Genomic DNA, 18,524 nt, shown 5'->3' on the forward strand with positions numbered 1-18,524 from the left:
TATGTATCTATGTGTCTATCCATCTATCTATTCTATTTATCATCTATCTATCTATCATCTATTGGTCTATTTATCTATGTATCTATATATTTGTCTATCCATCTATTGGTCTATCTATGTACCTATGTATCTATCTATATATCTATCTAGTCTATCTATCCATCTATCATCCATTTTTTGTCACTCATCTATTTATCATCTATCATCTATTATCTATCATTCTGTCTATCATCAATCTATCATTATCGATCTATAGTCTATCTATCTGTCATCTATCCATCCATTCATCCAGCTATCATCTACTTATCCATTCATCTATCATCTATTTTATGTTATCTATCTATCTAGTCTATCATCTATCTAAAATTCATCTATTATGGCTGGGCAAGGTGGCTCATGCCTGTAATCCCAGCATTTTGGGAGGCTGAGGCGGGTAGATCACTTGAGATAGGGAGTTCAAGACCAGCCTGGCCAACAGGGTGAAACCCCATCTCTACCAAAAATATAAAAAATTGGCTGGGTGTGGTGGCACACACCTGTAATCTCAGCTACTCAAGAGGTTGAGGCAGGAGAATCATTTGACCCTGGGGGGCGGAGGTTGCAGTGAGGTGAGATCACACCACTGCACTCCAGCCTGGGTGACAGAATGAGACTCTGCCTCTTAAAACAAAATAAAATAAAATTCCATCTATCATCTATCAAGCATCTATCAGTCAATCATCTATCTAGCTATCATGTTACTTATACATCTATCTATCATATATATTTTCATCTGTCATCTATCATCTATCTGTCTTCTATATACTCTATTTTTTAAATTTCTTTTGAGACCCATTTTCACTGCACCCGGCCTCATCATAGAATCTTTCTCCCCGCCCTCTCTTTTCTCCACCTGCACAACCCTGATCTCACACAGGTGAGCCGCGACCCCCCCCCAACAGTGCGAATCCCACCTGAATGCATCTTATGAACAGTCTTCTCCAGTTTAGGCATGCAAAGGGTTGAGTGTCTCCATTGCTCTTCCTTTGGTGGAGTGGGGTTGGGCAGGTGCAGTGTGTTTGGGCAGGTGCACTGGGGTTGGGCAGGCGCAGTGCGGTTGGGCAGTGCGGTTGGGCAGGCGCGGTGGGGTTGGGCAGAAGCTCCCTCTCAGTCAATATTAACAGCCTCTGCCCACCCATCCCTTGGAGAGGGTCCTTAGGTGCCAGAGAACACAGGGGAGGGGCTGATCTCCACAGCCTTCAGGGGCCTCAGTCATCCTAGGCCCTGTCTCTGCTGGCTGTTTATTTTATTATTTATTTTGAGACACAGTCTCGCCGTGTCACCCAGGCCGGAGTGCAATTGCATGATCTCGGCTCACTGCAACCTCTGCCTCCCAGGTTCAAGCAATTCTCCTGCCTCAGCCTCCTGAGTAGGGCACCCGCAATTACAGGCGCCACCACACCCAGCTAAGATTTTATGTGTTTAGTAGAGACGGAGTTTCACCATGTTAGCCAGGCTGGTCTCGAACTCCTGACCTCAGGTGATCCGCCCACCTCGGCCTCCCAAAGTGTTAGGATGACAGGAGTGAGCCACCGCGCCCAGTCACGGCTTTTTTTTTTTTTTTTTTTTGAGACAGAGTCTTGCTCTGTCACCCAGGCTGTAGTGCAAAGGTGCCATCTTGGCTCACTGCAACCTCCACCTCCTGGGTTCAAGCAATTCTCCTGCGTCAGCCTCCCAAGTAGCTGGGATTAGAGGTGCCTGCCACAACACTTGGCTTTTTTTTTGTATTTTTAGTAGAGACGAGGTTTTGCCATGTTGGCCAGGCTGGTTTTGAACTTCTGACCTCAAGTGATCTGCCTGCCTTGGCCTTGCAAAGTGCTGGGATTACAGGAATTAGCCACTGTGCCTGGCCACAGCTCCTCTCTGTCACCCAGATTGGAGTGCAATGGCATGATCTTGGCTCACTACAACCTCCGCCTTCCAGGTTCAAGTGATTCTCCTGCCTCAGCCTCCTGAGTAGCTGGGATTACAGGCGTGTGCCACCATGCCCAGCTTTTTTTTTTTTTTTCGTACTTTTAGTAGAGACGGGGTTTTACCATGTTGGCCAGGCTGGTTTTGAACTCCTGACCTCAAGTGATCCACCTGCCTTGGCCTGGCAAAGCGCTGGGATTATAGGTATGGCCACTGCGCCCGGCCTCTGCTGTCTCTTTGGCACCGGAGGCCTCTGCTTCTGAGCTAAATGGGGCCTGAGGTCTCTGAAACCCACAGGTTCCTACCCAGGGATGTGGTGCTCCCTTGAGGAGGTGGTCCTGCTTCCTGGGGCTGTGAGGGTCTCCTCTTCTCATTTCTTGCGGGCCCAGGGGATTCCACAATTTTTCTTCCTTGCTGTTAGACGCTTCTCCCCGCCAAGAGCCTGGTCCCATCTCTTCCCCAAGCTTTGACTTGTGAATCAAAACGTCAGGGGTAGAAGGTTCTGGAAGGCTGCCTCTGCTCCATCGTCAAATCTCCCCTGAAATTCGGAAGCAAGGGGCTGGCCAGGGTTTGCAGGAGGGACGTGGAATGCTCATGAGGAAGGAAAAGAGCTGCCATCTCATCGAGCTGCCATCTCATCGTCAGATCCATCCCAAGCTCAGCTCTCTCTCGGCTCCAAGCCCTGAAGTCCCCTATAGGCTCTAGACCACCTGTCAGCCACCGTCTCAGTTGATGTTTAAGCATCTGTGGCGATTGAATCACTCACTGATAGTGGGAGGCAAAATAATGTCCTGTAAATATGGCCACGTCCTAATCCCATGTGGCAGACAGAATAACGGCCCCAAAGAGGTCCACGTCCTCATCTCTATGTGGGAGACAGAATAATTACCCCAAAGATGTCCATGTCCTAATGCCATGTAGTAGACAAAATGATGGCCCCAAAGATGTCCACATCCTAATCCCATGTGGTAGAATAATGGTCCCAAAGATGTCCACGTCCTAATCTCATGTGTTACACAGAATAACAGCCCCCAGCATGTTCTTACCTGGATGAGCATCCTGTTGACACGTTACAGAATGCTGTCTGTGGAAGGAGGACTTTTATTCCAGGGATATTGTCATGGAGAGATGATTCAGACTGTCCACGTGGGCCTGACATGTAATTATAATTGTCCTTATAAGGGCCAGGTGCGGTGGTTCACGTCTATAATCCCAGCACTTTGAGAGGTTGAGGCAGGTGGATCACCTGTGGTCAGGTCAACATGGTGAAACCCCATCTCTACTAAAAATACAAAAATTAGCCAGGTGTGGTGGCAGGTGTCTGTCATCCCAGCTACTTGAGAGGCTGAGGCATGAGAATTGCCTGAACCTGGGAGGCAGAGGTTGTAGTGAGCTGAGATCTTGCCACTGCACTCCAGCCTGAGTGACAGAGCGAGACTCCATCTCAAATAATAACAATTAATAATAATAATAATTGTCCTTATAAGAGGGAGGCAGGAGAGTCACAGTCCAGTGTGATATGAGGAGGCAAGAGCAGGCCTGAGTGACAGCAACCACCAATGAAGAAAGTCAGCCTTTTCTAGATGTGGGAAATGGAGGGAAATGAATTTCTGCCTTGTCTTAGTCTGTTTTCTGTTGCTACAAAGGAATTCCCCAGGCTGAGTAATGTATTTTACAAAGAGGTTTATTTGGTTGGACGCGGTGGCTCACGCCTGTCATCCCAGCACTTTGAGAGGCCGAGGCGGGGGGGGGGGGGGGGCGGCAGATCACGAGGTCAGGAGTTCAAGACCAGCCTAACATGGTGAAACTCTGTCTCTACTGAAAACACAAAACAAAACACAAAATTAGCCGGGCGTGGTGGCTGGCGCCTGTATTCCCAGCCACTTGGGAGGCCAAGGCAGGGGAATTGCTTGAACCGGGGAGGCGGAGGTTGCAGTGAGCCGAGATTGTGCCACTGCACTCCAGCCTGGAGACAAAGTGAGACTCCATCTTAAAAAAAAAAAAAAAAAAAAAAAAAGGTTTATTTGGCTGATGATTCTGCAGACTGTACAGGAATCATGCCTTCAGCATCAGCTGCTGGTGAGAACCTCAGCAACTTCCACTCCTGGTTGGAGAGGAAGGGGAGCTGGTGTTACATGGTGGGAGAGGTAGCAAGAGGCAGGGAAGGAGGTACCAGCCTTTTTTTCTTTTTACCTTTTTTTTTTTTTTGGAGACAGAGTCTTAACTCTGTTGTCCAGCCTGGAGTGCAATGGCATGATATTGGCTCACTGCAACCTCTGCCTCCCGGGTTCAAGCAATTCTGCTGCATCAGCTTCCTGAATAGCTGGGACTACAGGTGCACCTGCCGCCACACCCGGCTAATTTTTTGTATTTTAGTAGAAACGGGGTTTCACCATGTTGCCCAGGCTGGTCTTGAACTCATGAGCTCAGGCAATCTGCCAACCTCGGCCTCCCAAAGTGCTAGGATTACAGGCGTGAGCCACCGCGCCCGGCCACCAGCCTCTTTTTCATAACCAGCTCTTTCAAGAACAAATAGAGAAAGCACTCACTCGTTACTACAAGAAAGGCACCAAGCTATTTATAAGGAGTCCGCCCCCCTTGATTCAAACACCTCCTGCCAGGTCCCACCTCCAACCCGGAGAACCAAATTTGAAACCGAGATTTGCAAGGGACAAACAACCAAACTACATCAACACTTTGTCCTCCAGAAGGAGCCAGACCTACTAAAAACTGGATTTTTAACCCAGGGAGGCCTGGCACTGTACAATAATAAATTTTTTTTTTTTTTTTTCAGATGGAGTCTCGCTGTCATCCAGGCTGGAGTGTGGTGGTGTGATCTAGGCTCACTGCAACCTCCGCCTCCTGGGTTCACGCCATTCTCCTGCCTCAGCCTCCCAAGTAGCTGGGACTACAGGCGCCTGCTACCAAACCCGGCTAATTTTTTGTATTTTTAGTAGAGATGGGGTTTCACCATGTTAGTCAGGATGCTCTCAATCTCCTGACCTTGTGATCTGCCTGCCTCGGCCTCCCAAAGTGCTGGGATTACAGGCATGAGCCACCGTGCCCGGCCATGATTTTTTTTTTTTCTTTTTTTAGATGAGATGGAGTTTTGCTCTTGTGGCCCAGGCTGGATTGCAATGATGCAATCTCAGCTCACCAGGTCAGTTATTTAAGGAGGAGGCTAGACAGTGCCTCAGTGGTTGGGTTGGAAGAAGATGCAAAAGCTTCTTGGAGTCTAAGCATCTTTGCGAAATATCACTTTTTTTGAGACAGAGAGATGGGGTCTTAGTTTGTTACCCAGGCTGGAGTGCAGGGGTGCAATCATAGCTTACTGTCAGCTTGAACTCAAGTGATCCTCCCACCTCAGCCTCCCAGATAGCTGGGACTACAGGCACAAGCCACTATGCCCAACTAATTTTTGCATTTTTTGTAGAGATGGGATCTTGCTATGTTGCCCAGGCTGGTCTTAAACTCCTGTCTCAAGCAATCCTCCAAAGTGTTAGGATTACAGGCATGAGCCACGGCGCCCAGCCAAATATCAGGTTTTTATTATTTATTATTTATTATTATTATTTGTTTTGAGATGCAATCTTGCTCTGTCACCTAGGTTGGTGTGCAATGGCGCAATCTCGGCTCGCTGCAACCTCCGCCTCACAGGTTCAAGCAATTCTCCTGCCTCAGCCTCACGAGTAGCTGGGATGATGGACGTCCGCCACCGCGTCTGGGTAAATTTCTGCATTTTTAGTCCAGATGGGGTTTCACCATGTTGGGCAGGCTGGTCATGAACTCCTGACCTCAGGTGATCTGCCCGCCTTGGCCTCCCAAAAGTGCTGGGATTACAGGCGTGAGCCACCGTGCCTGGCCCCAAATATCATGTTTTTAAATAAAAACATAGAAAATGACAAAAAAGCTCACGGCATCATCAACAAGAAAACAATTCCCCAGTGTCGCGGAGGCGGAGATGTCCATGCCATTCCTACACCCTCTGGGTCTCAGGTAATTTCCTTCACCGTCAAGACTTCTTCGCGGTAGTCTTTCCCTTCCTCTGGGGTGAATTCCTCCCAGATGATCTGAGAAAAAGGAGGATTCAGGCTGTCAGATCTTCACGAGCTCAGCCTGGGACTCAGCGGGCTGTGTTTCTTTTCTTTTCGTCCCTCAAGACAGTCTCACCCTGTTGCCCAGGCTGGAGTGCAGTGGTGTGATCTCAGCTCACTGCAACCTCGGCCTCCCGGGTTGAAGCGATTCTCCTGCCTCAGCCTCCCGAGTAGCTGGGATTACAGGTGCCCACCACCACAAATTTGACTGATTAGATGAGGCCCACCCTTCCCCCTTTAGACTTTTGACTGGTTAGATGAGGCCCACCCTTCCCCCTCTATACCTTCGACTGATTAGATGAGGCCCACCCTTCCCCCTTTCGACTGATTAGATGAGGCCCATTCTTCTCTATATACCTTCAACTGATTAGATGAGTCCCACCCTTCCCCTTTAGACCTTCGACTGATTAGATAAGGCCCACCCCTCCCCCTATATACCTTCGACTGATTACATGAGGTCCACCCTTCCCCCTTTAGACTTTTGACTGGTTAGATGAGGCCCACCCTTCCCCTATATAGCTTCCACTGATTAGATGAGGCCCACCCTTCTGCCTTTAGACCTTTGACTGATTAGATGAGGCCCACCCTTCCCCCTTTCGACTTTTGACAGATTAGATGAGGCCCACTCTTCCCTATATACTTTCAAATGATTAGATGAGGCCCACCCTTTCCCCTTTAGACCTTTGACTGATTAGATGAGGCCCACTCTTCCCCCTATATACCTTCGACTGATTAGATGAGGCCCATCCTTCCCCCTTTAGCCGCCACCAGCTAAATTTTGTATTTTCAGTAGAGATGGGGTTTCACCATGTTCGCCAGGCTGGTCTCCAACTCCTGACCTCGAGGTGATCCACTTGCCTCGGCCTCCCAAAGTGCTGGGATGACAGGCGTGAGCCACTGCGCCTGGCCCGGGGCTTTTCCTGGGGTAAAGATCTGAGAGAGATCCACCTATGCGGCCTCATAGTTGATGATGAACAAGGTGGCCTTTGGAAGAGCTTGTGAGCGTGAAACCTGGGCAGGGTACAGCAGGTGCTAAGCCCCTGGGGCTGATGGAGCTCAGAGAAGGGAAGGTTGAAGCCTGAAGCTGTCATCCTGGCACCTCAATGTGGGGGACCCCTGGGGCTCACTGGAAAGTGGGGGCCAGGGAGGAGGCTGGCATAGGGGTGGAAGGTAAGGGAATGACAGATGGCTGGGTCTAGGATGGGGGTGTGCAAGTGGCAACTGGGGGGATGTTAACTATGTGGCAGGGAAGAGGACACTGGGGGCAGCCCTGGACTGGAACTGGAGTTCCCCATGGGAGAAAGACACAGCCCCTGAGCTGGAGAGAGGTGGGAGAGGGGCACCCACGGGGTTTTGGGATGCGGGTCACGCAGATCCCTCACCCTTAGTCACCCTCTCTGGAGTCTTGCTGTTGAGCCTCTCTCTCGGTCTGTCTCTCTTCCCTCCCCCTCTCACCGTCTGCCACCCCCATCTTTGGGTTTCTATGTCCATCTTCCTGTGTGTCTACCTCTTTTGGGTTCGGTCTCTCTGTTTCCCTTTCATCTCTTGCTCTCTGTCTCAGATACCCGGCACCAATGACGTGTCCCCATGACTGGGCTACAGTCCCCAATTATTGCATCAAACCCTGACTCAGGGGCTGCTACGAAGGTGCTTTGTAGATGTCAAGTTCACAATCGATTTCTAGGAAAAGAGATTGGACTGGTCTATGTGGGTGGGCTTTATCTAATCAAAGGTCTAAAGGGGGTGGGCCTCATCTAATCAGTTGAAAGTCTAAAGGGTAACGGCGGCCCTTATCTAATTAATAAGCTGAAGGTCTAAAGGGGAAGGGAAGGTCTAAAGAGGAAGGGTGGGCTTCATCTAATCAGTTAAAGGTCTAAAGGGAAAGGGAAGGTCTAAAGGGGAAGGGTGGGCTTCATCTAATCAATCGAAGGTATAAAGGGGAATGGTGGGCTTCATCTAATCAGTCGAAGGTATAAATGGGGAGAGTGGGCCTCATCTAATCAGTCAAAAGTCTAAAGGGGGAAAGGTGGACCTCATCTAATTAATAAGTTGAAGGTCTAAAGGGGAAGGCTGGGCTTCATCTAATCAGTTGAAGGTCTAAAGGGGGAGGGTGGGCCTCATCTAATCAGTCGAAGGTATAAAGGGTAATGGTGGGCTTCATCTAATCAGTCAAAGGTCTAAACGGGGAGAGTGGGCCTCATCTAATCAGTTGAAAGTCTAAAGAGTAAGGGTGGGCCTTATCTAATAAGTTGAAGCTATAAAGGGGAAGGCTGGGCTTCATCTAATCAGTTGAAGGTCTAAAGGGGAAGGGTGGGTCTCATCTAATCAGTCAAAGGTCTAAAGAGGGAAGGGTGGGCCTTATCTAATCATTCAAAAGTCTAAAGTGAGAAGGGTGGGCCTCATCTAATCAGTCGAAGATTTAAAGGGGAATGGTGGACTTCATCTAATCAGTCGAAGGTGTAAATGGGGAGAGTGGGCCTCATCCAATGAGTTGAAAGTCTAAAGGGTAAGGGTAGGCCTTATCTAATTAATAAGTTGAAGGTCTAAAGAGGAAGGCTGGGCTTCATCTAATCAGTCGAAGGTCTAAAGGGGAAGGCTGGGTCTCATCTAATCAGTTGAAGGTCTAAAGGGGGAAGGGTGGGCCTCATCAAACAGTCAAAAGCCTAAAAGTGGCTGGGCGCAGTGGCTCACGCCTGTAATCCCAGCACTCTGGGAGGCCAAGGTGGGTGGAGCACCTGAGGTCAGAAGTTCAAGACCAACCTGGCCATGGTGAAACCCTGTCTCTACTAAAAATACAAAAAATTAGCTGGGCGTGGTGGTGTGAGCCTGTAATCCTAGCTACTCGGGAGGCTGAGACAGGAGAATCGCTTGAACCTGGGAGGTGGAGGTTGCAGCGAGCCGAAATTGTACCACTGCACTCCAGCCTGGGCAACAAGAGCGAAACTCCATCTCAAAAAAAAAAAAGTCTAAAGGGGAAAGGTGGGCCTCAACTAATCAGTTGAAAGTATAAAGGGGGAAGGGTGGGCCTCATACAATCAGTCAAAGGTATAAAGGGGAGGGTGGGCCTCATCTAATCAGTCAAAGGTCTAAAGTGGGAAGGGTGGGCTTCATCTAATCAGTTGAAAGTCTAAAGGAGAAGGGTGGGCCTCATCTAATCAGTCGAAGGTCTAAAGGATAAAAGCTGAGCTTCCCTGGACAAGAGTTTTATTTCCTTTTTAAAAATTTCATCTCCTACTCTGAGAATGCAGGACGGTTCTGCCTCTGGGATGCAGCATCAGCCCTGACCTGACTTCCCAGCCTGCCAGCCTACTGCAACATAAGACGCAGTCCCTGAGCCGGAGAGAGGTGGGTGGGAGAGGAGCGCCAGTGGGGTCTTGGGGTGCAGGTCACATGGTTCCTCGTCCTTGTTCACCCTCTCTGGGCTCTCGCTGAGTCTAAGTCCCACTCCTCTGTCTTCCCTGTCTCTCTCAGTGTTTCTGTGTCTCTTTTCTCTGCCTCCCTCTCTTTCCTCCCTCTGTCTCTCTTCCACTCCCATCCCTTGGTCTCTCTTTCTGTCTCTGTCTCCCCTCTCCGTGTCCACCTATGTCTCTCTGTTTCTCCCTCTGTCTCTCTTTTTCTCTTTGTCCTTGTCTCTATCTCTCCTTCTCCATCTCTCTCTCTTTTTCTGTCTCTGTGTCTGTCTCTGTGTCTCTCTGTCTTTGTCTGTCTCCCCTCTCTGTGCCTCTGTTCTTCTCTCTCTCCTCTCCCTGCTGCGGTTTTTTGTTTTGTTTTCTTTTGTTTTTGATATAGAGTTTTGCTCGTTGCCCAGGTTAGAGTTCAATGGTGCAATCTCGGCTCACTACAACCTCCACCTCCTGGGTTCCAGTGATTCTCCTGCCTCAGCCTCCAGAGTAGGTGGGATTACAGGTGTGCACCACCACACCGGGCTAATTTTTGTAATTTTAGTAGAGACAAGGTTTCTTCAGGTTGGTCAGGCTGGTCTCGAACTCCCGACCTCAAGTGATCCACCCGCCTCGGTCTCCCAAAGTGCTGGGATGACAGGTGTGAGCCACCGCGCTCAGCCTCCGCCTGGGTCTTTACGTTTGTTGTTTGTCTGTTTCTCCATCTGTCTGTCTCTGTTTCTCCATCTCTGTCTCTCTTATTGTCTTTTTATCTTCATATGTCTCTGTCTTCCTCTCTGTGTCTCTCTTTCCCTCTCCCTTTTCTCCCTCCCTCTCTCTGTTTCTCGGTGTGTCTGCCTTTGTTTCTGTCAGTCTGTCTGCCTGTTTCCCTCTCTTTTGTGTCTCCTTCTCATTCTGTTCCTTGCTCTCTCCACCATCTCTCTCCTTCCATCTTTCTCCGCCTCTGTGTCTTGTCTCTTTATTTCTGCCTCTCCTTTACCTTCTTTTTTCTTTTGAGATGGAGTCTCACTGTCACCCAGGCTGGAGTGCAGTGGTGCAATCTTGGCTCACTGCAACCTCCGCCCCCTGGGTTCAAGCCATTCTCCGGCCTCAGCCTCCCGAGTAACTGGGATTACGGCGTGCACCACCATGCCCAGCTAATTTTTTGTATTTTTAGCAGAGATGGGGTTTCACCATGTTGGCCAGGCTGGTCTCGAACCTCTGACCTCAGGTGATCCGCCTGCCTCAACCTCCGAAAGTGCTGGGATGACAGGCGTGAGCCACCGTGCCCGGCCCTCTCTACCATCTTCTTTTTTTGACCACTACCCTGCCTCAGTTTCTCCTGATGGACCTCACAGATACGACCCTAACCCCAATCCGGGAGAAGGCCCAGGAGCGGGATACAGATTCCAGCCACACCCGTGGCAACGCTGCAGTCGCAGCTGGTGGAGAAGCAAGACAGTCGACACTCAGAGGCCGTGTCCCACGCTCCCCACTACCTGCTTTCCATCCCAGGTCACCGCTCCACCCACCCCTACCTACCTCGTCTTCCACCTCATGGTTATCATTCAGTTTGTCTTTGATCTGTGGAACTGGTGGGAACAGTTGCTGTATCCTAAGGAACCTGAGACACAGAGAGAAAGTGTGAAGAGAACGAACCCCAGGTCACCAGAGTTCCTTCCATCAGCGTCCTGTGCCAAGGGATGCTGTGTGCAGGGTGTCTGCCCTCAACTACGCAAAACAACTTCACTAAGAATCACCAAGTGATGAAAATCTTAAGGAACTAGGCCGGGCGCGGTGGCTCACGCCTGTAATCCCAGCACTTTGGGAGGCTGAGGGGGGTGGATCACTTGATGTCTGGAGTTCGAGACCAGCCTGGCCAACATGGTGAAATCCCGTCTCTACTGAAAGTACAAAAATTAGCTAAGCATCATGGTGCATGCCTGTAATCCCAGCTACTGGGGAGGCTGAGGCAGGAGAATTGCTTGAACCCGGGAGGCGGAGGTTGCAGTGAGCCGAGATTGCACCACTGCATTCCAGCCTGGGTGACAGAGTGAGACTCCCTCTCAAAAAAAAAAAAAAAAAAAAAAAAAAAAAAAAAACTGGGAAAACAGGAGATCCTACAGGAATACACAGTGATGTTCACAGGGAATCTTTCTAGAATCTTCCCTCAGCCCCTCAGGCACAGGGATGGGAATGGAACAGGCAGTCAGCTCTGGGCAGGTTCAGGGAGTCTGAGGTCACTGGTGTTGAAGGGCTGAGCTCCAGAGCGGAAACGCCTGCTTTGATCCCACCAGCCTTGAAGACTGTGGTTTCTGGGTTGGAGGTGGTTTTTTTTGTTTGTTTTGAGACGGAGTCTTGCTCTGTCACCCAGGCTGGAGTGCAGTGGTGCAATCTTAGCTCACTGCAAGCTCCGCCTCCTGGGTTCAAGCAATTCTCTTGCCTCAGCCTCCCGAGTAGCTGGGATGACAGGCACCCGCCACCATGCACGGCTAATTTTGTATTTTTAATAGAGACGGGGTCTTCTCCATGTTGGTCAGGCTGGTCTCGAACTCCAAACCTCAGGAGATCCGCCCGCCTCAGCCTCCCAAAGTGCTGGGATGACAGGCGTGAGCCGCTGCGGCCGGCCAAGGCTATTTCTCTTTCTCAGAGACAGAGACAGACTTTGGAGAAAGCGCTTTTTTCCTGGCCTGGCCTGGCCTGTTTGCCTGGGGGAGGCCCAGGTGTTTCACAGATTACCTTTTAAAGAGGAAGCCAAGGATGAGGCCACAGACAAGGGTTCCCATGATCAGGAGCATGTAAATGCACACAGAGCTGAGGTTTCTGCCGTCAGAGCCTAGAGAGACATACAGGTTTGCGTCTGCGGTGAATCGCTGATGGACGTGCAAAAGGAAATTAAATCTCTTTGGGTGTCCAAACACATTTAGCCAAAGGGAACAGTCAAGCTGGGAACGGGGACCAGCAAACTTGCCTCCCTCTTTTTGGTTCCTAAGATGGCTCTGAGATGAAAGGTGACCCGCCTGCCCCATGTTTTGCCCACAAGGAAATTTGTGGTGAGCTGTTAAAACTTCACCACCATGGGCTAGGCGCGGTGGCTCAGGCCTGTAATCCCAGCACTTTGGGAGGCTGAGGAAGACAGATCACTTGAGGTCAGGAGTTCGAGACCAGCCCGGGTGAAACTCTGTCTCTACTAAAAACACAAAAATTGGGCCAGGCACGGTGGCTCACACCTGTCACCCCAGCACTTTGGGAGGCCGAGGCAGGTGCAACATCTGAGGTCAGGAGTTCGAGACAAGCCTCACTAACATGGTGAAACCCCGTCTCTACTAAAAAAAAATACAAAATTAGCCAGGCATAGTGGCGTGCGCCTGTAATCTACTTGGGAGTCTAAGGCAGGAGAATCGTTTGAACCCGGGAGGCAGAGGTTGCGATGAGCCGAGATCGTGCCATTGCACTCCAGCCTGGGCAACAGACAGAAACTGTCAAATAAATAAATAAATAAATAAATAAATAAATAGCCAAGTGTGATGCATGCCTGTAATCCCAGCTACTCAGGAGGCTGAGGCAAGAGAATCGCTTGAACCCGGGAGGCGGAGGTTGCAGTGAGCCGAGATCGTGCCGCTGCACTCCAGCCTGGGTGACAGAGTGAAACTCCATCTCAAAATAAATAAATAAATAAATAAATACAAAAACTGGCCACGTGTGACGCATGTCTGTAATCCCAGCTACTCCGGAGGCTGAGACAGGAGAATCGCTTGAACCCGGGAGGCGGAGGTTGCAGTGAGCCGAGATCGTGCCATTGCACTCCAGCCTGGGCAACAGAGAGAAACTGTCTCAAAATAAATAAATAAATAAACATATATATATATATATATATATATATATATATATAGATGGCCAAGCATGATGCATGCCTGTAATCCCAGCTACTCAGGAGGCTGAGGCAGAGAATCGCTTGAACCCAGGAGGTGGAGGTTGCAGTGAGCCGAGATCCTGCCATTGCACTCCAGCCTGGGTGACAGAGCGAGACTCCGTCTCAAAAAAAAAACAAAAAATAAACAAACGAAAAACATTTCTTACAGGTGCAGTCACCCCGGCCCACCAGACACGAATGCACCTCTATCATCTCTGTATCCCATTTTGTCTGTGTGATCTGGGAGGTGGAGGTGCACTACTGTACTCCAGCCCCCATTTTTTCCTCCGTCCCCTTTGTTTAGGTGAAAACTGCATACTTCTCAATATCCTGCCCCTTCCCCTTTTCAATTTGGAGCCCTCAAAATCATCTTCAGAGAAAAGCATGGACCTGTCTCCTGGGCGGCCGAGACCTGGCTTTGAAGAGAGCTTCCTCGGCTGGGCACGGCGGCTCATGCCTGTCATCCCAGCACCTTGGGAAGGTGAGGCGGGCGGATCACCTGAGGCCAGGAGTTCGAGACCAGCCTGACAACATAGAGAAACCCTGTCTCTACTAAAAATACAAAATTAGCCGGGTGTGGTGGCAGGTGCCTGCAATCCCAGCTACTCGGGAGACTGAGGCTGGAGAATCACTTGAACCTGGGAGGCGGAGATTGCAGTGAGCTGAGATGGTGTCATTGCACTCCAGCCTGGGCAACAAGAGCGAAATGCCGTCTCAAAAAAAAAAAAGAAAAAAGAGGGAGAGAGCGTCCCCTTGGCCAGGGAGCCAGAATGGTGATGGTTTGACTGGACAGACTGACTGATTATTTCCCAGTGGGGTAGAGGGAGGTGGGGCTTTAGGAGGGCTATCAGTGGAGTCCTTCTCAGGCTATTAAGGAATTCTAGCTCATCCATCCTGAAAAAAACACCAGCAAAGCAATGTTGCATGACCCCGTATGAGTATGAGACCACCTCCTACCTTTTTTTTTTGAGACAGAGTCTCGCTCTGTCACCCAGGCTGGAGTGCAGTGGTGTGATCCCAGCTCATTGCAACCTCCGCGTCCTGGGTTCAAATGATTCTCCTGCCCTCAGCCTCCTGAGTAGCTGGGATTACAGGCATGTGCCACCACGCCTGGCTAGTTTTTTTGTGTGTGTTTTTTTTTTTTTGAGACAGAATCTTGTTCTGTCACCCAGGCTGGAATGCAGTGGTGTGATCCCAGCTCACTGCAACCTCTGCCTCCTGGGTTCAAGTCATTCTCCTGCCCTCAGCCTCCTGAGTAGCTGGGATTACAGGCATGTGCCACCATGCCTGGCTAGTTTTTGCTTTTATTTATTTATTTATTTATTTATTGAGATGGAGTCTTGCTCTGTCACCCAGGCTGGAGTGCAGTGGTGTGATCCCAGCTCACTGCAACCTCCACCTCCCAGGTTCAAGTCATTCTTCTGCCCTCAGCCTCCCGAGTAGCTGGGATTACAGGCATGTGCCCCACACCTGGCTAGTTTTTTTTGTTTTTTTTTGTTGTTGTTGTTGTTGTTTTTGAGATGGAGTCTTGCTCTGTCACCCAGGCTGGACTGCAGTGGCGTGATCCCAGCTCACTACAACCTCCACCTCCGGGGTTCAAGTGATTCTCCTGCCTCAGCCTCCCGAGTAGCTGGGATTACAGGCACCTGCCACCACGCCGGGCTAATTTTGTATTTTTAGTAGAGATGAAGTTTCACCATGTTGACCAGGCTGGCCTCAAACTCCTGACCTTGTGATCCACCTTCCTCGGCCTCCCAAAGTGCTGGGATTACAGGCGTGAGCCACCGCACCCAGCCGAGTTTTTGTATTTTTAGTAGAGATGGGGTTTCATCATGTTGGCCAGGCTGGTCTCAAACTCCTGACCTCATGATCCGCCCGCCTTGGCCTCCCAAAGTGCTGAGATTACAGGCGTGAACCGCTGTGCCCGGCCCTTCTCTGGTTATTAAGGGAGCCTAGCTCATCCGTCCTGATAAAACATCAGCAAAGCAATGTTGCTTGACCGAGTATGAGACCACCTCCTTCTTTTGAGCCTCAGCGATAAACTCAGAGCCTGACACAACTCCCAGCAACGTTCTCAACTCAGTATCAGCGCCCAGGACAGAGCACCTGACCTCTGTGCCTGCTCCAAGGTGGTGGCAGACGGCACAAACATCCCTTACCTCCGCCCAATGCTTACCAAATTCAGTGGCTTCACTCCAGGAACTCCAATTCAGGATGCGGACGTCTGCAGCTCTGATCTTCACACTATGTTTCGCTCTGGGCTCAGAGCTTGGAAAGTTGTATCTATTTTCCAAATCACCAGAAACATTAATCTTTGGAGGAAAAAAGAAAGTTAGAGATAGGCGGCTGGGCGTGGTGGCTCACGCTTGTAATCCCAGCACTTTGGGAGGCCGAGGCGGGCGGATCACGAGGTCAGGAGATCGAGACCATGGTGAAACCCCGTCTCTACTAAAAATACAAAAAAAAAAAATTAGCCGGGCGTGGTGGCGGGTGCCTGTAGTCCCAGCTACTCAGAGAGGCTGAGGGAGGAGAATCCCTTGAACCCAGGAGGTGGAGGTTGCAGTGAGCTGAGATGGTGCCATTGCACTCCAGCCTGGGCAACAAGAGCAAGACTCCGTCTCAAAAAAAAGAACGAAGCAGACTGGAGATGTGTTATGATGCAAACAGTTGGCGCCTAAACAAAGCATAGGGCTTCATGCACATGCAATGGAAAACACCTGGATAGCAACAAAAGCAAAGGTGAAAGACGGCTGCACAGGCTGCACCTCTACCATCTTAGCCTCCCCGTTCCTGCAGGAGCTGTGTCTTAGTCCATTCATGTTGCTGTAAAGGAATACCTGAGGTTGAGTAATTGATAAAGAGATGATTGGCCAGGTGCGGTGGCTCATGCCTGTAATCCAAGCACTTTGGGAGGCCGAGGCAGGTGGATCATGAAGTCAAGAGATGGAGACCATCCTGGCCAACATGGTGAAACCCCATCTCTACTAAAAGTACAAAAATTAGCTGGGCATGGTGGCGTGCACCTGTAGTCCCAGCTACTTGGGAGGCTGAGGCAGGAGAATCAATTGAACCTGGGAGGCGGAGCTTGCAATGAGCCGAGATGGCGCCACTGCACTCCAGCCTGGGCGACAGAGCGAGACTGCGTCTCAAAAAAAAAATATTATAAATCATGCTGCTATAAAGACACTTGCACATGTATGTTTATAACAGCACTATTCACAATAACAAAGACTTGGAACCAACCTAAATGTCCAACAATGATAGACTGGATTAAGAAAATGTGGCACATATACACCATGGAATACTATGCAGCCGTAAAAAATGATGACTTCATGTCCTTTGTAGGGACATGGATGAAGCTGGAAACCATCATTCTCAGCAAACTATCACAAGGACAAAAAACCAAACACCGCATGTTCTCACTCATAGGTGGGAATTGAACAATGAGAACTCATGGACACAGGAAGGGGAACATCACACACTGGGGACTGATGTGGGGTGGGGGAAGCGGGGAGGGAGAGCATTAGGAGATATATCTAATGCTAAATAATGAGTTAATGGGTGCAGCACACCAACATGGCACATGTATACATATGTAACAAACCTGCACGTTGTGCACATGTACCCTAGAACTTAAAGAATAATAATAAAATTTAATAAAAAAGGTAAAAAAAAAAAAGATTATTTATTCAGCTCATGGTGGTTCTGCAGGTTGTCCAGGAAGCATGGTGTTTGGACCTGCTTGTGGTGAGGGCCTCACGCTGCTTCCAGTCATGACTGAAAGTGAAGGGAAGACATTGTGTGTGGAGACCACATGGGCAGAGAGGGAGCAAGAGAGGGGTGGAGGTGCCAGGCTCTTTCCAACCACCAGTTCTCCTGGAAACTGAGAATAACTCACTCATGACTATGGAGGCAGGACCAAGCCATTCATAAGAGATTCACCCACATGGTTTAAACATTTCCCACCAGGCCCCACCTACCACACTGGGGGTCAAATTTCAGCATGAAACTTAGCAGGACCAAACAAACTGTACCCAAACCGTAGCACGCTGCTTCTGTCCAGAATTGATGTAGAGAAGGTTATCTTCCCAAGAGCTCAATCAGATGGCTCACCAAGGCTGCTGGAACTGGCCACCATGGTGGATCTTCTTGTCAATGGCTCATACTCTGTTGCTGACATCGATGTAGAGAACTTTCCCGTATTTTTTCTTTCCTTTTTTTTTTTTTTTATTTTTATTTTGAGAAGGAATCTCACTCTGTCTCCCAGGCAGGAGTGCAGTGGTGCGGTGCGATCTTGGCTCACTGCAAGCTCCGCCTCCCAGGTTCACACGATTCTCCTGCCTCAGCCTCCCAAGTAGCTGGGACTACAGGCACCCACCACCACACCCAGCTAAGTTTTTGTATTTTTAGTAGAGACGGGGTTTCACCGTGTTAGCCAGGCTGGTCTCGAGCTCCTGACCTCAAGTGATCCTCCTGCCTCGGCCTCCCGAAGTGCTGGGATTACAGGCATAAGCCACTGCACCCCGGCCTGAAGTGAGTTTTTCTTGCTGTTTTCTGTTCCTGGATGGGATGGCAGAACTGGTTGGGCCAGATGAGCAGTCTAGGTGTTGTCAGCTGATCTGCCAAGTGCAGGATCTGCAAAACATCTCAAACATCGATCTTAGTTTTACAACAGTGACACGCTCCTTCGGAGCAACACTCTTGGAGCCAGAGGCTGCAGTAACCCTAATCTGTAATTTCTAAATTTTGTAGCTAATTTGTGAGTCCTGCAAAGGCAGACTGGACCTTAGCCCTTAGGGAAACGGCTGTTTTCCATTTTGTTTCAGAATCACACCACGAACTGAATTTCTTCTTTTTATTTTGAGGAGTCTCACTCTGTCGCCCAGGCTGGAGTGCAGTGGCGTGATCTCGGCTCACTGCAAGCTTCGCCTCCCGAGTTCACGCCATTCTCCCGCCTCAGCCTCCCAAGTAGCTGGGACCACAGGCGCCCACCACCACGCCCGGCTAATTTTTTCTATTTTTAGTAGAGATGGGGTTTCACCGTGGTAGCCAGGATGGTCTCGATCTCCTGACCTCGTGATCTGCCCACCTTGGCCTCCCAAAGTGCTGGGATAACAGGCGTGAGCCACGGCGCCCAGCCTGAATTTCTTCTCAAAGTTAGTTCGGCCTATGCCCAGGGAAGAACAA

At 49.8% G+C, this 18,524-nt stretch overlaps 1 long non-coding RNA gene across 1 annotated transcript; it reads right to left on the reverse strand.

Moving 5' to 3' along the window:
- Positions 1 to 4,773: 4,773 nt before the first annotated feature.
- LOC129488751 (uncharacterized) lies at positions 4,774 to 15,835 on the reverse strand. Its single transcript, XR_010122125.1, has 4 exons — positions 15,514 to 15,835; positions 12,164 to 12,260; positions 10,967 to 11,048; positions 4,774 to 6,020 (listed from the first exon to the last, which is right to left on the reverse strand). It is a non-coding gene; the product is annotated as an uncharacterized lncRNA (long non-coding RNA).
- Between the last annotated feature and the right edge of the window lie 2,689 nt (positions 15,836 to 18,524).

This window comes from Symphalangus syndactylus, chromosome 8 (genome assembly GCF_028878055.3).
Source record: "Symphalangus syndactylus isolate Jambi chromosome 8, NHGRI_mSymSyn1-v2.1_pri, whole genome shotgun sequence".
Taxonomy (NCBI): domain Eukaryota; kingdom Metazoa; phylum Chordata; class Mammalia; order Primates; family Hylobatidae; genus Symphalangus; species Symphalangus syndactylus.